We start from the raw sequence: 15,923 nt of genomic DNA on the forward strand, positions 1-15,923 counted from the left end.
TTGAGGAGATGCGAAGGATAAAGTGAAACATGCGAGAATTTGAGACGCGAGGGGTAGAGTGAGAGATACGAGGGGGTAGGGCGAGACATGTGATGGGTAGAATGAAAGATGCGTGAGCAAGAGTAAGACATGCGAGGAGTACAGTGAGAGATACGCCGGGGAGAATGAGAGATGCAAGGTGTGGAGAAACAGCGATAGGAGTAGTAGAGTGACCGACGAGACATATATACTGAGAGACGCGAGGGGCAGAGTGAGAGATGCGAAGGGTAGTGGAATATAAACTAAGAAAGAATATGAAGAAGTTCATCAGAATTCCTCAGTTGTCTGTAGACTACACTTTTCAGGAACCTTGGTCAATCCTCGTGTGGCTGGTCACGACTCAGAAACTGTGGGAAGCAACTGACTGATGTAAATCAAGGATCCAAGCCTTGTAGGAAGCAGAATGAGATAAGTGGCAAAAAAGAAAAAAAAAACGAAGAACATATGAGTGCATAGCAAAATTAAGACAGACAAGGAGGGATGACTGGAGAGATGTGATGCCTGAAGAGAATGAGAGAGGTTGTGATCCCACTCTGGCTAATGAAGAGGTGAAAGAAGTGCAGCCCAATTATACTGGCAGTGCTCCAAGCAGAAGTGACTGAAACCCTTGTTGATATGAAATAGCCCCTCAAGAGGAGTAATCAAGGGGCATCTTTACTGCACCTCCAGCTTTTGGGAAATAGATTCTGTGATGCTGATTGTCTGGGATTTCCATGACATAATGGAGCATATGGTTATGTTTTTTTTGCAGGGATGAAGAATAGTATTCTGTGTGAAACTGAATAGGGGTAAGCAAGCAACTCTTTAAGAGAGATTAGAAAATGAGTCAGGTGTCTTACTCGCCATCCCAACTTACTGCGCAAGACCTAATTTAGACAAGATTTGTATTCAGTACGAGAAAGAGAGTATTAGAATGAACGAGGAATGAAAAATTACTTGAATTATGTAGAATGGACTGTTCAGCGTAAGAATGAACTGGACTAGGATAGACGGTGATGGAAGGTGATCATTTACGGAGAGAAAGAAAGCAAGCTGTCGACAAGACAGAATCGTGAGGGACTCACACTGTTGATAAAGAGGAAGAGTTATGTCGCTCCATCAGTGACAACTGCAACAGACCACCTCAGGAAGCTATGTATCAAGGGAAGAAAGAGACGCAGAAAAGCCAAAGAAAGCTTGGAAAACAAAGACTTATGCAACATCTTGTTAAATGCTTTGGGAAATTCGAGAGTCACGATAAAAGATCCACCAAAATCCGAGAGAGAGGAGCACCAGAGACATGTCACACCGCGAAAGCCATACTGATAATCAAAAAGGGAATGGTATTCAAAGTGTTTGCGAAAGTGAAAGTTATGCACTGACTTTGAACTTACAAATTGGAAAAATGGGAAAACAGTTGGAAATGTCAGAACTGCCTCCTTTCTTAGGGATGGGCTGCACCAAGGCATACTTCCACAACGTCAAAGTTTGGATTTGAGACAAATGAAACGAGTGAACAAGGATTAGAGGCGGTTAAACAAGCGAGTGGAGTAACCTTTGATAAGGCTGTATCAGTTGCAATACATTCCTCCCAAAGACCTTCTCACTCCAATGGAGTCTGTTATGTTTCTCTGCTGCTGGAAGTAGCGCACCCTTACGATCCAAGACCCTTTAAAAAGCCCTAGATAACACCAAGACTAGAGACAGAATCCAGTGGCCTCCATATCTGGAGACGTAGTCCATTGGCCTCCATATCTGGAGACGTAGTCCACTGGCCCTATTTGACTGTAATTGGCCCTAAGCTAATCATAAATAAGATATATATATATATATATATATATATATATATATATATATATATATATATATATATATATATATATATATACATATATTTTTTTTTTATTATACTTTGTCGCTGTCTCCCGCGTTTGCGAGGTAGCGCAAGGAAACAGACGAAAGAATGGCCTAACCCACCCACATACACATGTATATACATACACGTCCGCACACGCTTATATACATACCTATACATCTCAACGTATACATATATATACACACAAAGACGTATACATATACGCACATGTACATAATTCATACTGTCTGCCCTTATTCATTCCCGTCGCGACCTCGCCACATAGGAAATGACAACTTCCTCCCCCTGCATGTGCGCGAGGTAGCGCTAGGAAAAGATATATATATATATATATATATATATATATATATATATATATATATATATATATATATATATATATATATATATATATATATTCGTTTTGCTTTGTCGCTGTCTCCCGCGTTAGCGAGGTAGCGCAAGGAAACAGACGAAAGAATGGCCCAACCCACCCACATACACATGTATATACATACACGTCTACACACGCAAATATACACACCTATACATCTCAACGTATACATATATATACGCACACAGACATATACATATATACACATGTAAATAATTCATACTGTCTGCCTTTATCCATTCCCATCGCCACCTCGCCACACATGAAATAACAACCCCTAACCCCTCATATGTGCGAGGTAGCGCTAGGAAAAGACAACAAAGGCCCCATTCGTTCACACTCAGTCTCTAGCTGTCATGTAATAATGCACCGAAACCACAGCTCCCTTTCCACATCCAGGCCCCACAAAACTTTCCATGGTTTACCCCAGACGCTTCACATGCCCTGGTTTAATCCATTGACAGCACGTCGACCCCGGTATACCACATCGTTCCAATTCACTCTATTCCTTGCACGCCCCCGATCACTCAAAATCTTCTTCACTCCATCTTTCCACCTCCAATTAGGTCTCCCACTTCTCGTTCCCTCCACCTCTGACACATATATCCTCTTGGTCAATCTTTCCTCACTCATTCTCTCCATGTGACCAAACCATTTCAAAACACCCTCTTCTGCTCTCTCAACCACACTCTTTTTATTACCACACATCTCTCTTACCCTATTATTACTTACTCGATCAAACCGCCTCACACCACATATTGTCCTTAAACATCTCATTTCCAGCACATCCATCCTCCTGCGCACAACTCTATCCATAGCCCACGCCTCGCAACCGTACAACATTGTTGGAACCACTATTCCTTCAAACATACCCATTTTTGCTTTCCGAGATAATGTTCTCGACTTCCACACATTCTTCAAGGCTCCCAGAATTTTCGCCCCCTCCCCCACCCTATGATTCACTTCCGCTTCCATGGTTCCATCCGATGAGAGAGCTTGCGAAGTGAGTCAGTTGTTGTTCGCTGATGATACAGCGCTGGTGGCTGATTCATGTGAGAAACTGCAGAAGCTGGTGACTGAGTTTGGTAAAGTGTGTGAAAGAAGAAAGTTAAGAGTAAATGTGAATAAGAGCAAGGTAATTAGGTACAGTAGGGTTGAGGGTCAAGTCAACTGGGAGGTAAGTTTGATTGGAGCAAAACTGGAGGAAGTAAAGTGTTTTAGATATCTGGGAGTGGATCTGGCAGCGGATGGAACCAAGGAAGCGGAAGTGGATCATAGGGTTGGGGAGGGGGCGAAAATCCTGGGAGCCTTGAAGAATGTGTGGAAGTCGAGAACATTATCTCGGAAAGCAAAAATGGGTATGTTTGAAGGAATAGTGGTTCCAACAATGTTGTATGGTTGCGAGGCGTGGGCTATGGACAGAGTTGTGCGCAGGAGGATGGATGTGCTGGAAATGAGATGTTTGAGGACAATGTGTGGTGTGAGGTGGTTTGATCGAGTAATTAACGTAAGGGTAAGAGAGATGTGTGGAAATAAAAAGAGCGTGGTTGAGAGAGCAGAAGAGGGTGTTTTGAAATGGTTTGGGCACATGGAGAGAATGAGTGAGGAAAGATTGACCAAGAGGATATATGTCTCGGAGGTGGAGGGAACGAGGAGAAGTGGGAGACCAAAGTGGAGGTGGAAAGATGGAGTGAAAAAGATTTTGTGTGATCGGGGCCTGAACATGCAGGAGGGTGAAAGGAGGGCAAGGGATAGAGTGAATTGGATCGATGTGGTATACCGGGGTTGACGTGCTGTCAGTGGATTGAATCAGGGCATGTGAAGCGTCTGGGGTAAACCATGGAAAGCTGTGTAGGTATGTATATTTGCGTGTGTGGACGTATGTATATACATGTGTATGGGGGTGGGTTGGGCCATTTCTTTCGTCTGTTTCCTTGCGCTACCTCGCAAACGCGGGAGACAGCGGCAAAAAAAAATATATATATATATATATATATATATATATATATATATATATATATATATATATATATATATATATATATATATATATTCACTGAGAACCAATCACTTTCCTCTCTTCCTACACGTACACATGCCTTACATCCTCGATAAAAACTTTTCACTGCTTCTAACAACTTGCCTCCCACACCATATATTCTTAATACCTTCCACAGAGCATCTCTATCAACTCTATCATATGCCTTCTCCAGATCCATAAATGCTACATACAAATCCATTTGCTTTTCTAAGTATTTCTCACATACATTCTTCAAAGCAAACACCTGATCCACACATCCTCTACCACTTCTGAAACCACACTGCTCTTCCCCAATCTGATGCTCTGTACATGCCTTCACCCTCTCAATCAATACCCTCACATATAATTTACCATATAATGTAGGTTTGCGGCAGGGATGTGTGATGTCTCCATGGTTGTTTAATTTGTTTATGGATGGGGTTGTTAGGGAGGTGAATGCAAGAGTTTTGGAAAGAGGGGCAAGTATGAAGTCTGTTGGGGATGAGAGAGCTTGGGAAGTGAGTCAGTTGTTGTTCGCTGATGATACAGCGCTGGTGGCTGATTCATGTGAGAAACTGCAGAAGCTGGTGACTGAGTTTGGTAAAGTGTGTGAAAGAAGAAAGTTAAGAGTAAATGTGAATAAGAGCAAGGTTATTAGGTACAGTAGGGTTGAGGGTCAAGTCAATTGGGAGGTGAGTTTGAATGGAGAAAAACTGGAGGAAGTGAAGTGTTTTAGATATCTGGGAGTGGATCTGGCAGCGGATGGAACCATGGAAGCGGAAGTGGATCATAGGGTGGGGGAGGGGGCGAAAATTCTGGGAGCCTTGATGAATGTGTGGAAGTCGAGAACATTATCTCGGAAAGCAAAAATGGGTATGTTTGAAGGAATAGTGGTTCCAACAATGTTGTATGGTTGCGAGGCGTGGGCTATGGATAGAGTTGTGCGCAGGAGGATGGATGTGCTGGAAATGAGATGTTTGAGGACAATGTGTGGTGTGAGGTGGTTTGATCGAGTAAGTAACGTAAGGGTAAGAGAGATGTGTGGAAATAAAAAGAGCGTGGTTGAGAGAGCAGAGGAGGGTGTTTTGAAATGGTTTGGACACATGGAGAGATTGAGTGAGGAAAGATTGACCAAGAGGATATATGTGTCGGAGGCGGAGGGAACGAGGAGAAGAGGGAGACCAAATTGGAGGTGGAAAGATGGAGTGAAAAAGATTTTGTGTGATCGGGGCCTGAACATGCAGGAGGGTGAAAGGAGGGCAAGGAATAGAGTGAATTGGAGCGATGTGGTATACCGGGGTTGACGTGCTGTCAGTGGATTGAATCGAGGCATGTGAAGCGTCTGGGGTAAACCATGGAAAGCTGTGTAGGTATGTATAATTGAGTGTGTGGACGTATGTATATACATGTGTATGGGGGTGGGTTGGGCCATTTCTTTCGTCTGTTTCCTTGCGCTACCTCGCAAACGCGGGAGACAGCGACAAAAAAAAAAAAAAAAAAAATATATATATATATATATATATATATATATATATATATATATATATATATATATATATATATATACACGACAGGTTTTGTTTTTCCCGTCTCATTAAACTCTTTCTATTTCAATTAAGGCTCGTCCTTGATGTGGACTCTCGTCCGCAAGTGGCGCTAGGTTGTGGGGAAGCTGTGGTTTCGAAACATTACACATGAAAGCTAGGGAATGGATGAGTGTGGATGCGGCCTTTCTTCGTCTGCTCCTGGCGCTAACAAGGGAAATGGCGATCAAGTATATATATATATATATATATATATATATATATATATATATATATATATATATATATATATATATATATATATTTCTTTCTTTCTTTTAAACTATTCGCCATTTCCCGCGTTAGCGAGGTAGCGTTAAGAACAGAGGACTAGGCCTTTTTTGGAATATCCTCACCTGGCCTCCTCTGTTCCTTCTTTTGGAAAATTAAAAAAACAAAAAACGAGAGGGGAGGATTTCCAGCCCCCCGCTCCCTCCCCTTTTAGTCGCCTTCTACGACACGCAGGGAATACGTGGGAAGTATTCTTAATCCCCTATCACCAGGGATAATATATATATATATATATATATATATATATATATATATATATATATATATATATATATATATATATATATAAAGCATCATGCGGGACCCCTGCCACTACACCAGCGTCATGCGGGACTCCCTGCCACACCTGCCCCTACAGCAACGCCATGCGGGACCCCCTGCCTGACTTACCTCACCTAGATCCTGTTTCCTCACCTCTTGCTCTCTCAGTCTTCGTCATTACAGAAGTTACACACAATCATAACATCCGGTAAACTGGCGACTCACAACGTGATGCGTTCACAGAGCCATCCTGTCGACCAGCCAGCCATCCTCAGTCCGACAGATCCACATCTGCTCTCATGATCCTGCCTAACCACCTCGCCCACCACACCCCTACTCCATCGGCCCCGTTGTACTCCACATCTTCATCTCTAACCTTCTGTCTTGTTCACAGGTCAATATAACAACAGCCTCGAGGATGTAACCAGCAACATCTTGCACACATCTACCACATGAACACACCTGAACTGACCTCCTGCACTCATCTACCACATGAACACACCTGACCTGACCTCCTGCACTCATCTACCACCATCTACCACATGAACACACCTGACCTGACCTCCTGCACTCATCTACCACCATCTACCACATGAACACACCTGACCTGACCTCCTGCACTTATCTACCACCATCTACCACATGAACACACCTGACCTGACCTCCTGCACTCATCCAACACCATCTATCACATGAACACACCTGACCTGACCTCCTGCACTCATCCACCACCATCTATCACATGAACACACCTGACCTGACCTCCTGCACTCATCCACCACCATCTACCACATGAACACACCTGAACTGACCTCCTGCACTTATCTACCACATGAACACACCTGACCTGACCTCCTGCACTCATCTACCACATGAACACACCTGACCTGACCTCCTGCACTCATCCACCACCATCTACCACATGAACACACCTGACCTGACCTCCTGCACTCATCTACCACATGAACACACCTGACCTGACCTCCTGCACTTATCTACTATCATCTACCACATGAACACACCTGACCTGACCTCCTGCACTTATCTACCACCATCTACCACATGAACACACCTGACCTAACCTCCTGCACACATCCACCACCATCTACCACATGATCACACCTGACCTGACCTCCTGCACTCATCTACCACATGAACACACCTGACCTGACCTCCTGCACTCATCTACCATCATCTATCACATGAACACACCTGACCTGACCTCCTGCACTCATCTACCACCATCTACCACATGAACACACCTGACCTGACCTGCATTCATCTACCACCATCTACCACATGAACACACCTGACCTGACCTCCTGCACTCATCTACCAAATGAACACACCTGACCTGACCTCCTGCACTCATCTACCACATGAACACACCTGACCTGACCTCCTGCACTCATCTACCACATGAACACACCTGACCTGACCTCCTGCACTCATCTACCACATGAACACACCTGACCTCCTGCACTCATCTACCACCATCTATCACATGAACACACCTCTCCTGACCTCCTGCACTCATCCACCACCATCTACCACATGAACACACCTGACCTGACCTCCTGCACTCATCCACCACCATCTACCACATGAACACACCTGACCTGACCTCCTGCACTCATCCACCACCATCTACCACATGAACACACTTGACCTGACCTCCTGCACTCATCTACCACCATCTACCACATAAACACACCTGACCTGACCTCCTGCACTCATCTACCACCATCTACCACATGAACACACTTGACCTGACCTCCTGCACTCATCTACCACCATCTATCACATGAACACACCTGCCCTGACCTCCTGCACTCATCTACCACCATCTACCACATGAACACACCTGACCTGACCTCCTGCACTCATCTAGCACATGAACACACCTGACCTGACCTCCTGCACTCATCTACCACTCATCTACCACATGAACACACCTGACCTGACCTCCTGCCATTCCCTTGCTCGTCAGCAATGGAGTGCACCATCAACGTCAAGGCGTCCTTCAATGAGACAAGGTGGGGCGGTTAACACAGTAGCGTCATTTTCCCAATTTACGGTCCTTTTTGACCTATGACAGCAATCCGACGTCGCTGCGAAATCAATAATAGAAACCGCATGTCACCTTGGGGTGACAGAGGACAGGTGCCGAGCTAATGACTACACGACAATGACCTATACAATGGGAGGTCTGCCTGCGTCAGACTCCAACCAATCGACAATCCACTGTCATCTAAAAAGAGCCACCGTAACAGATCTGGCAGCCGCACCCACACCATTAACCCCATCACACTGATCGACCCACCCGCAACCCCATCACACTGATCGACCCACCCGCCTCGACTCATATATCCCCAGTCATTAGTTGTCAGTAAGTCAAGCCCTCGATTTGTCTTATACTGTCAGCACGCACACACACACACACACACACACCGCTCTGGCGCCTGACCACTTCTTGTGTATGCGACTCCAAGCTCATCTTCCCTCGCAGGAGAAGGTAGGGCTTCTCCATCGTAAGTACCAACCCCTCCCCACCACTCCAAATGTTAGACACGGTAACATCCGTCAAAATCCCAATGGCTAAAAGTACCTCGTTTTTAAGAGTGGCCTTCGTCTCTGCTACCTACAACCAGGTACTTTTTCCAGTCGACTGAACATTCACAAACAAACATTGCATGACGCACAGTGGCTGTGACGTTAACAAATGAACCATATTTCGTAAACACGTAAACATGGAAATGTAAAATGAAGTTAAAGATAAAAAAAAAATTTCCATGTCATCATTTACCTTCGTAATATAATAAGACCCATAAACAACTCCATAGTTGCAAGTCCACCATGAACGGTAATGAGGTCGCCAAATGACGCCTGTCTTGTGACGACCAAACACTCACTCATCCAGCACAATGCCAAACTTCGACTCCCTTCTTAGAATCCGAGGATATATTACATACCATTTGTCCCCTCCCGTAATCATCTTAATATCTAAATGTGATATTATCACCAAGCACCATTCCTCATTTTACTCGAAATATTATCACACGAATTATTTAAAAGTTTAGTGACAGCGATCACCATGTTATTCTCCCGTACCGGCACAACTATGTGTCATAACTACGTTGCAAAACATTGCCCAATTTTTCCATTTCTTCAGGTCGATGCGATGTTGGTTTTCCTGTTAGACTCAGGATGATAACGGCTGATACGGACCCAGCACAGTGACGCATGCGTGCGCACAAGCTGGCTTGCCGGACAGAGACATCCACCCAGTACTGACCCAAGCGTTACCTCCGTCACAAAGGTCAGTTCGGCACACACGACAGTCAATCCATCAACCAGGTCACTACGATTTGTGACCATCAGACACCATAAACAGTCAGACTGAACCAGTTCGTAGCGTCACCAGTAAGTACATTCTGGTGTATCCTGTCCCATGGTTGGATTACGTGGACTCTGATTGTCATGAGCGATAAGGTTGATAGTAACTGATCAAAAAATGATTACAACCTCCAAGATGGGTTACAACTTTTAAGTTCGGGACTTGGGGGGAAGGGGGGGTGGGTAGCCAACGGTTGGCAGCAATGCTCATTCATTTGTTTGTTACATTTTAGACATTTTTTGAGAACGTATGAAAAGATATGTTAATAACTAATCCATTCAGGCAGTTTATAAGCCTAGTCACTGCACACCTTCCTGGCATGGGTGATGGAATGTCCTAAAATAGTAGATGGAAAACTCGCGCCACTTCTGGACACCTGCAACCACTTATCAAAATTCACTGCAGTTATCATACAGACTAACTTTGCCCTAACAAACTATGATATACATAACCATAGTAGACTTGAAGACCTGAAGAAAAAAATGTTTTTGATTCATTAACGAAACTTACCATTTCCAAAAATCATACTGACATTACTTAGCCAAACTGCATACACGTAATGACAACAATGCAATGTTTCTCATCAACCAAGTCCCGGCCAGTTAATAGTGGTGAAAATCTTCAGGTGCAAGATGCATTCTTCCTCTTTACAGATTCTTCTACGATCGAAGTCTTAAAACTTCGGGAAAAGAGTATTGTATGCCAATACGATACCTTCAGCCTGTAGCTGTCAAAGGGCGATTTTTATTCCCGGGTACAGGATCAGCGGAAGGGAAATAATGCAAGAGATACTTTTCATCCAACCAATACAAGTTCTTTAACATGTAATACAGGAAGATCAGGTCAGATGGCACACTTCTTGTCTAATGTATGGGACTACTGGCTGCTAAACGCGAATCGTACCAAGCTCACGCGTCACTCACACTTAGCAGAAAAAACCTTCGTCAACCTCACACACACCATCAATGCGATATCATACTTATCTTTTAGTACTTGGTCATCTCTCCTTTAGCCGTGATTACAATCTGCAGACAACTGGTCATGGAACAGGCAAGGTTCCTGAAGTATTCTTGTGCCATCTTCTGAGTCCATTGGGTCTTGATCTCCTAAATGAGGCGAGGAACCGATGAGGTCTTACATAAAACAGCCACCTGATGTGAGTTCGAGTTCTTAGCGCCCAGTTGCGCCTAGAAATCTCACGAATACCCACATTTTCTTGCTTCCAGGAGAGAATTCAGGCTTTCTCCTCCCTACGAAGGTCAGAGCCAACCATCTTAAAGCGAAAGTGGAAGAAACCTGGAAGAGAGAGAGAAAAAAAAAATCCTTCCCTCATGACAGCCTGAGGCACATTGAGGCGGATAGCTGGTGCTCATATCGTTAGAAACACTAGCCTCAGCGACCAAGTGTACGATAATTTCACAACGAGAGCGTCATATGCTTGTACCCACAACGAATATTAGCAGTGTATCGCCTTTACAATAATGACTTTTTTTTTTTTGCGGCCACTGTACACAAGTGATGAGCCCTCGTAGTGCAGTGGTTAGCGTTCCTAATCACCGATCTCACAGGCCAGAGTTTGTGCCCCAGACAGGGCAGAAGATTCACAGGGAACACAAGATCATGCTTAAGAAACTTGTCGCTGAATGGACACCTGGCCTTAATCTTAGGTGCACTGTGTGCATGCAAGTGTTAGGCTATGTTATACAAGCAACTGACAACACGAGTGTAAAGTCATTCCAAGCACGACGCGAAATAAACAAATAGGACGACAATCAGATTTTATGACCGTCCAAAATCATCAACATGAACGGGAGCCCCAACCGATGCAGACAGCTGCGTAGCCAAGTCTTTTGATTAAGTGCTACTTGAAAATGTCATTTCTGTCTGCGATACTCACTTTATAGGGGGGGTCACCTGAAAAGTAGTACTCCGAACCACGAAAATATCGATATATCTTTGGACTGCCCCTTAAGGACCTCTTAAGGACCTTGGGCAGTAATGTTACCACGTAACAGCCACCCCTAACAAAGGACATTAAGGAAAAGTCACACATGACAGATCAAGGTTGTAAATAGTATCACGTTGTAAATAGTATCACACGAGTCGCACATTATGGATCCGGGTTGGCCGGGTTACACCTCACAGCATCAGTATCGGATGATCACAACTCACAGACAGGGTTACGAGCAGTAACAAGTAACAGAGACACGTCACAGATCATGGGAAGGTATCGGTGCCAAATAAGACGCATTGCTCATGGGAGAGTAGGCGATGTCATCGGGCAGGACAGTTCTATAGTACAACCCTGAGTTGGCAACAGCGTGAGGGACAAAGGAGTATGGGTGGCGTCACCCAAAAGAGGCCACGGGTGGCATAACCCCTAACAGGCCACGGGTGGCGTCGCCTCTAACAGACCAAGGCTGGATGGCGTCACCCACAAGAAACACAGGTGGTGGCGTCACCCACAAAAAAAGGGGGGGAAAAAAACCAGCGGTGGGTAACCCAAAGGAAACAGACCAGGGGTGAAGACGTCTAGCCAGAAGAAACAGATCTGAGGTGGGGACCTAAGGTGGGGACGCCCTCAAAGAACAGATCTGGGATGGTGTCATTCACAGGAGTCATAATATTGAATAAGAAATTCCTCTTCCGAGTACAATCGTCGACTTGGCTGTTGTCTTGCTGGTTAACCTCAAGTCTCCAGAGTGTAAACAGTTCCCTTCACTTTCAACTGCCCATACGTCACAGTTCCCTTCACTTTCAACGGGCCACAGGTTACAGTTCCCTTCACTTTCAACTGGCCATAAGTCACAGTTCATTTTCAACTGGCCATAGGTCACAGTTCCCTTCACTTTCAACTAGTCACAGGTCACAGCGCCCTTCACTTTCAAATGGCCATAGGTTACAGTTCCCTTCACCTTCAAATGGCCATAGGTCACAGATCACTTTCAAATGGCCACAGGTCATGGTTCCCTTCACTTTCAACTGGCCATAGGTCACACTTCCCTTCACTTTCAACTAGCCACAGGTCACGGTTCCCTTCAGTTTTAACTGGACATAGGTCAAATTTTTCTGTAGTTCCCTCAATTTCGATCAAACAAAAGACTGATTATACAATATCTTTCTATTACGAATTAACACGACTAAAGTTGCTGGTTTCCTTGCAGCCTTCAGCATTGATCTCCATAAATGTAATCACAATCATCTCAACTGAAACGCAGCAATATCTATTACTCTAATCAATGGTGGCCTGAGAACGCAAAAGTGGCCCATGAAATACAATGCTCTGGCTGCCCCGCCTCCTCCCTTTGAGAAGGAGGCGTGGCCAGTTTCAAACATCCTGCCTCATTCCACCTGCTGCTTGCAGGCAACTCTAATTCCTCCTACTCCTACGCCACAACCTAATAATAGTATATCATGGTCATGTGCAGTCATATGATTCTTTGATAAATCAATGAAAAAAAAAATGTATATTAAAAATATCTAGTGACACAGTAGTCCTCTACGTTTAAACCATGACAGGTTCCGAGTGCTCTCCCCTAACCTGATGCAAGAGTCGAAGGGCCAGTTCAACACATGGCCTTTTCCGAGAATTGTGACGCAGACACCTGCATGAACAATGTCCACGTGGGAAGCATTTTATACCCTTACCAACGGGGTGATCAGTTTCAGAGAAAATTACAGGATAAAAAAAAAAATTCACTTTGTTGGCGGGACGAAAAATAAATATTAACGGTTTACTATTAAACTATTCATTTGCATTAAGCACTTTAAACGAAGTAGGGTTACGTCAGATTAAGATTACACTCACTAAAGGGAAACAAAAATCATATTGATAATGTTAGTTACATCTAGTAGAACACCGTTCCATCAACAACGATAACTTTAAGGAATGTTCGATTTAATATTTAGGTGTGGGGTAAAGTATTGGTCTAGCCGCACCACAAGACTTCATGGAACTAGACATAATTTGTATCAATACATTCTTAGCCCTTACGAGCAATGGCAATGTTCTAGACCGACGCTACATGATTTCGGGAACATTTCATCCTGCGTAAATAGACGAGTCATAGTCGGAAGGACTATGTTCACGGAATATATGGGGCTACTTAACGTAAAAAGAAAAATGTGACGATTTCAGAAATCAACAGGATCTAGGAAAACCTTAACCCCAAACTCTTACAGCCTTTTCGCTGAGGGTGAGACGAGTGGAATAACTGATTGTAGATGATGCTCGACAGCGGAGCATGTTTGTATTGGTCTTTCGACTGTGCAAGTTGGTGCGATGCTCATGAGTTCTTGGTATTGTTTTATTATAGCATTAAATATGAAATAAATCTCGGGTCTCCTGATCCCCCCCCCCCCCCCAGCGTTTACCACTGCTAAGTTTGGTTTGCACCTTAAAAATAAAAAAATAAAAGGGAGAGTCCAATTCTCAGGTATTCCGTGAACTATGCTAATATATTTCTTTGTGGTTTTCAGAGGTATTGTTCGTTTCTACGACTGCTTCAGCTCACTTCGTAGTAATCCACATTTTCCCCTGATCATATTTCATATATTTTTACCTGATAAAACATGGTTAAAAAAAATTCTCTGTCTTATACTAAATACAAGAAATCTGATACGGTTTTTGTCAATGAATTACTTTATCCGATTAGCTTTGGTTTCTCGGATTGGAAATACATTTCTCAAATAATATTTACCAAAAGAGGCACATTACCAACCCAAAAAACCTAACCTAACGTGAAAGCCGTAAGTGAAAAACGAATACAGAATTTCTGCTATTAATAATGCAGACTACACTCCCCCGTGAAGTAAATAATAATTAGGTTTAACTAGGGGGTCTGGTGAATTCATGCATGTCCATGATTGTCGTCGGTGTTGACGAGTTACTTTCACCTCCCCCTCAACGTAAACAATCACCTACTCAGGAAATGCGTCCTAGGTGGCTGGAGGTAGGACCATAAATAACAAGGATAGACTATGGCACAGGTCCAAGTTTCCCTCCTACGGGCAGATCTCTGAGAGCGCACGAATCTCTAGGCTCCTACACCAACCAGAAAGATTCATTTTCCTTGAACCCCTTATTCTCATTAACACAAACTTGAACCACACTTATTTGTAAGAGACCTGTATTTGTATATATGTATTTGTCTAAGTCCTTCACTTCCCTTTACTCGACAGAAGATATGTTCACTTTCTGGACTTCCCTCCAACAGCTCATAACAAATAACCGGCTGTCGCTGTCATCAAACCCGTTCAGTAATGTAATGTTTTACAATGCACTTCGAACACTGAATATATTACTCTTCACAAATTACAAGATTAAAATTCTAGCTTTGAACACACGACTCTCTTACATCCGAAGATTATTCATATGAAACTAACCTTGGCAATCACCAAAACACTCCAGATTTAGGTCTTGCTAATGAATGCCTTAACACGTTAATGAATCCTATTATAACATCGGGCAATGAAGGCACCAAAAGGCACATGGACTGTCACTACTAAACTCCAACCGATGCGGCGCCCACATCCATACTGCAATCGTTGCGTTGCTCTACCCGAGTAGCATCAGCACCAAAGCACCGAACGTCGTGTATGCCAGGTTCACGGCGTGGGGCCACCCCGCTGCCAGACGTACTACTACCCGGTCCCGCGGGCGTAACGGCGTCATCGTTACGTTAATAGATATTGCAAATACACTCAAGCTAATTCTATTTGTGGGTAAGGCATATGACCATTCCAAATTATGATTTTTTTTCTAAGGGCGAATTTACTTTGAATCTTTTAGTTTTTGCATAAGTGATTTTGGTAGTCGTCAGGGATCATTTCGAAGTCAGTTAGTTTTTTCTTTTTTCATGAGGCTCCAGTGGTGGATTAAAGGCCACATTAACTTCTGGCCGTACATGACATATTTCTTATACAGTTAATTTCACGAAGTGTAAGTCTTGGCTTGCTTAATCAAGTCATGTTTACCTGAGGTGTACGTGGTAATTATAGTTGTGAATACAACACTTCTTACTAGTAATCCACGCTTTCCAATGAATAGTTGTGACATTGTGAATGTCAAACATTGTGAATTTTCCTGATAATTATCAAGATAC

The 15,923-nt window shown here is 43.7% G+C and overlaps 1 protein-coding gene across 3 annotated transcripts in view; it reads right to left on the reverse strand.

The window, feature by feature from the left end:
- LOC139765460 (uncharacterized) overlaps positions 1-15,445 on the reverse strand; it is a 244,742-nt gene extending 229,297 nt beyond the window's left edge. For all 3 annotated transcript variants that reach the window (XM_071692829.1, XM_071692831.1, XM_071692830.1), the window contains exon 1: positions 15,205-15,445. The gene's annotated coding sequence lies outside the window, so the exon portion shown is untranslated. The remainder of the gene's footprint in view (positions 1-15,204) is intronic.
- Between the last annotated feature and the right edge of the window lie 478 nt (positions 15,446-15,923).

This window comes from Panulirus ornatus, chromosome 55 (genome assembly GCF_036320965.1).
Source record: "Panulirus ornatus isolate Po-2019 chromosome 55, ASM3632096v1, whole genome shotgun sequence".
NCBI lineage: Eukaryota > Metazoa > Arthropoda > Malacostraca > Decapoda > Palinuridae > Panulirus > Panulirus ornatus.